Below are 5,205 nucleotides of genomic sequence, written 5' to 3'. Positions count from 1 at the left end.
CGAACTCCGTTTCTTGAAAAACGGCTGGGTGACCTACAATTGAAATTTTTCCAGTTCGCAAGAAATGATAAAAGTATTGAGCACCCAGAATCATGTCTATTTAGGCTGGAATGTTAAAATCTGGATCGGCCAAAAAGAGATTCTGTGGGGTTGAAATGGAGTTTCGGTTAATTGGAATTGAAGGCATTGTAGTACCGATCGTTTGAACAATAAAAAGTGACAGATCACATAGTAAATTTGTATAACGAGACTTGATTGTGACATTTGTCGTATGCTTGACTGTGGTGGAGAGATTATCAATTGCTCCAAGAGGAATATCGACTGTGGTTCTTTTTAACCGTAATTTGTTTGCTAAGCGTTCAGTGATAATGTGAGGTTCAGAACCTCCATCTAACATTATGCGGCATGGGTATGAATTCCCTTGACTATCGAGGACATCGACAACGGCCGTGGCTAAAACCACTTGAGAAGGAATCGCGAGCTGGTAACTAGAAACAGGTGCAGAATTTGGGTGTTTTGAATTATCAGGTTGATTTGGTTGTGATGCACTTGGATTTGAATGGTTATCAGATCTGGGATTCTCAAAGTGCAAGAGAGAATTGTGTCTCTTTCCACATTTTCGGCACCCACTCGGTACGCAATTTTTTAAATGATGATTCCCGCGAAGGCAGTTAGGGCATAAAGAAATTCTTTTTGCTGCTTCGTACCGCTCTTTGGGTGACAAGTTCAAAAATTGACTACAAGCGTAAACCCCATTTTCTGCTTTACAAATGTAACATGATATTTTGAAGGCATTGTTATTTGTCTGAGAGCTATTTGAACTCGCGGGCCATGCTGTGGTAGCACCTGTAAAATGAAATTGTGAACGCGAACCCTGACGTGAATTGGTATTGAATTCTGGATCTAAAGCCTTTTGATTTTGTGTTTGATTAATAGCTGCCCTTGTCTCCTCAATTTGGGAGCGGCGCTCTAAGAAATCTAATATGTTTTACAAGGTTGGTAAGTCTTCATTGCTGGTAGATTCTTCCCATTTTTCAATTATGTAATTGTTTAATTTCCCTTTGATCAGGTGGATAATTATGGAATCCCACTTATCTACTTCGACTGATAATGCGCGAAGTGCTCGAATGTGCTTTTGAGTTTTATCGTACAACGCGCGGATTGAAAAGTCTTTGGACATGCACGGCATTTCGAAAAGTGATTTGACAAGACTGTCAATGATGAATTTTTTATTATGATAACGATTTTTTAGGAGATCCCAAGCTACCTTGTAATTTTCGGTTGATGTTTCAAGGGACGAGATTATGTTGGCTGCGTCGCCGGTGACACAGCCCTTTAGATAATGAAATTTTTGTATGGTTGGTAAGTCAGGATCATTGTGGATCATTGAATTAAAATAATCGAAAAAACCTAGCCAAGTGTCGAAACTGCCTGTAAAAGTAGGAATCTTGAGATCGGGATACTTAACCCTTGGAAAGCGACGATTTGAACTTGAAATGTTAGCTTGACCTTGATCGATATTTTCATTAATCTCTAAAGAATCATTTCTTTCATTAGGACCGTGAATTGACTCAGAATTATTTCTTAAACTAGTACCCTCAGACGTGTTGACATTTAACGGAAAACTTGATTGTGTACTTGCAACTGAGCGAGGTACATAAGGTACATAACCACCCCTTTTTATTAATGTTTTAATCCTACCACAAATTAAATAGTACCTATTTTCAAAGTTGATGCGCTCGTCTTCATTTTTCTTTTCTTCCGTTTCATCGTCTTTGATCAACGAGTCTAACTGATTTTGGTTATTTTCAAACTGTTCTAAAATTGGTAAGAACTTCTCATTTAATCTTGTTTCTAAATCTAAGCACTCGATGTCGGTTTCAATGGTAATATAATTTAGTAAGGTCTCGAAGGTAGTTAATTGGCGTTTCAAATTCATGCGCTTTTTCTTTAATGTTGAAATTTTTTCGTTAGACATTTTCACTAATTTATTGGTTTAAATGCAATAGAGATAAAAGAGGTATAAGGGATTTGAAAAGATGTGGATTTTGATGGAAACTCGGTAGCTTACATAACCAACTTACTTGGACTTCTCGGTTAAGGATGCGAAGAAGTATAATTCCTAGTGAAGCTGCTCTTAACTGGATGTTGATGTAAGTTCGTGGGGCTTCAATGCACTGAACCACAATATGAGTTGAAAAAGGTGTTGAAAATTCGAATCCGCTTGGATTTCGAACAAAATTGTGAAGAACTGGAATCGGATACTGCCCGTTTCTCAGAAATGGATGCGATCGCAGGACCTCCTGGATCTCTGAAGTTGTGAAGCTCTCTAGTCCACGGTGCTTCGCTGGACTCGAAAAATGGATTGGAAAATATCTATAATTCTTCTGGATCTTAGATATCAAAGATATGCTGCTTTATCGTTTTCCACGAAATTTCTAGTACCATGGAATATTGGTTGAAAAACATCTAGGATCTTGCTTGATCCACGAAATTGAAAAATAGCTCTAAGTAGAAATATGAGCTTTTGAAATTGAAAATCACTGCTGTGAATTTTAATTCACCGTTCCTGTCACTAGTTACTTTGTGAAATTTGTCTCGATTTAGTCACTGTGTCACTGTATCACTATGTCACTCTTTCACGGTTGCATAAAGGCACAATTGTTAAATGATCACTGCTGTGATCAGAAACACTTTTCACTTGTAAACTGCTGGCACAATGTTTTAACCGTCACGACGCGAATGTGTTTGTCGACCGGTCTGACATATCCGGGCTCGAAGGACCATAAAATGTGGAGTATTGAAAAAAATTGTTTGTTGTTAATGTGAAAGGATTGTGTAAAAAATGATTGTCTGTTTTCCAAATATTAAATTATATTTAAACACACAACAAGAAATACAAAAAGTGTTAGGGAACGGTGATGTAAAATGGTTAGCCGAACACCAACTCAGACGACGAGTTCTGAGCTCGGTACTGGTGAAAATTATAATGTATGAATTTTTTTTGAAAAAAATGAATCGCAGACAGGGTAGAGGCCGATGTTGCAGAGTGCAGTACATTTTTGGTAGGGGTAGCTGAGTTGCTTTTATTGGACAGTGAAATTCGAAGAGGGAAAATATCGGCGACACCCACTAAGGGCGAAATTTAGGAAGGGTCAGTCATGCCTGACAAGAGCGCACGTGATAAAGATAACCATCAATCAGCAAGATGGTTTATGAGTTGAACCCTTGGAAAATTTCTAAAAAAACCCTAGAAAAAGTTTAGGATAAAACGTGCGGAGTAGAGTATTTTTGGACTTAAGGCAGTAAAGACAGTCATTTAATTTTACAATTCTATTTTCAAGACATGTCGAAATCTGAAGAATATTGTTCGCGAAGGTTAAGATCTTAAAGGAACCGTAGAATTTAAAAGATGAAAGGATTTACAATTTCTTTTTGAAAGTAATAAACTAATAAAAATGTGAAACGAAAACGTGCTATGCTAGGTTACAAAAATGCAGATGTTTCGCTACGTGAGAAAATTCGGTAGTAAACTATTTAGAAACTATCTGTATAAGAAGAGCGAGATGAAATTAAAATGTATGAACATGGGACTCAACAATCGGTAAACAATTAAATTTCTAATTTCCCTTCCAGAATTTCTATTATTTACAAACAAAATACTTTTTATTTAGCGCATGTCATTAATACTAATCGTATCTGCATTTCTTTTCTAGGATCCCGTCAATCGAGAAGCAACATGTCGTGACATTCAATAATTACTATCCTATTAATATTATCCGTCAAGCAAGCGATACAAACAGTACACCCGTTATATATCAGAACAGAATTCGAAAATACAACAGGGCTCTATTTTGAATCTTTAACGAAAATTTATTTTCTTTCAAACGAAAACTATTTATTATCATCCTTAAAAAAATTCAGATATATACAAAATTAAGAATCTTCTAATTGAAACATACCTCAGAATATCTCCATATTGCAAAAACACAATACCAACAAATTCATGCGTTCGAAGTTACGATGATGTAACATATCAATTCGGTAAAAATAAATTAGATTCAATCATCAATAAATTAGAATTTCAACTTAAGAATACAGAAAGTATAACAAACAAAGACTACAGCAAAGATAATCCAATCAATCTTTTTAAATCAATCGTTAACAAACAAAAAATGACTAGAGTTACCAGCCTCAAATGGTCAGAGCAAAGCATTTATATTTACCAAATCTATTTTAAATTATTATACAAAATATCACGGAAAATTTTAAGAAAATACTAACATCAGACGATTGGAATACTTTTGCTTATGACAAAGACATACAAAAATACCATGCAATGGTTGCTCAATGGCTGATAGAATTGCATGAAACCTTTAATCTATTTTCAAACACTTTAGAAAAGGTAGTAGAAGTATTAAACTAAAGTGAAAATAGTTTATGGCACTTTTTACGCTTTTCTGAATCCTCAATACAATTTTTTTCCCAACCCAAAAACATAACCTCAAACCCTAAATCCATTTTTAAAATTCAGACATATGTTTATAGAAGATCAATTAGTCTTCATTTTAATCAGTCCAAATATTTCTGAAAATGAATTTAAAATCTATAAAATACACGAATCCCCTATCAAACATCAATTTAATATCAACTATACAGCAACAATTTACAATAAATCTCAAAAATCATTTCTAGCCCTTTCAAAAAATAAAGATAGCTACTTTACAGCTCAAGAAAGTTTTTTTCGAAACTTTCGATGAAACACTAGATTGAAAAGTCTGCCGCTCTAGACCCTCATTCCTAAGCGTTATGGATAATCCACCTTGCGGGACGGCTTTACTCACAATGTCAATCCCAAACAAATGTCAATATTACATCAATTTCAGTAACTATCCATTGTTAACACCTTTAAAATCTCATTACGGGTGGTTATTTTCAACTACAAATCCCAAGAACTACAAATAACTTGCAAAAATAATTCTTAATTATCCATTACCTTGTATGACACGGGAATTTTACAATTACACAAGGATTGTAAAATAGCAAAATACGATTTTCCCCAACAAATTAACAATATAAAGATACTAGACAAAAAAAATTCCAACTCCTTGCAAAAAAATTTCTTTATATCAGATTTCTTCATTTTTATCATTTCTTCCAGAAACAAAAAATTCCATTTTAAACCAAATTTTTCTCGGAAAGAAG

This window comes from Belonocnema kinseyi, chromosome 6 (assembly GCF_010883055.1).
Source record: "Belonocnema kinseyi isolate 2016_QV_RU_SX_M_011 chromosome 6, B_treatae_v1, whole genome shotgun sequence".
Lineage (NCBI taxonomy): Eukaryota > Metazoa > Arthropoda > Insecta > Hymenoptera > Cynipidae > Belonocnema > Belonocnema kinseyi.
The sequence above is the reverse complement of the archived record's forward strand: the minus strand, read 5'-3'. Positions refer to the sequence as shown.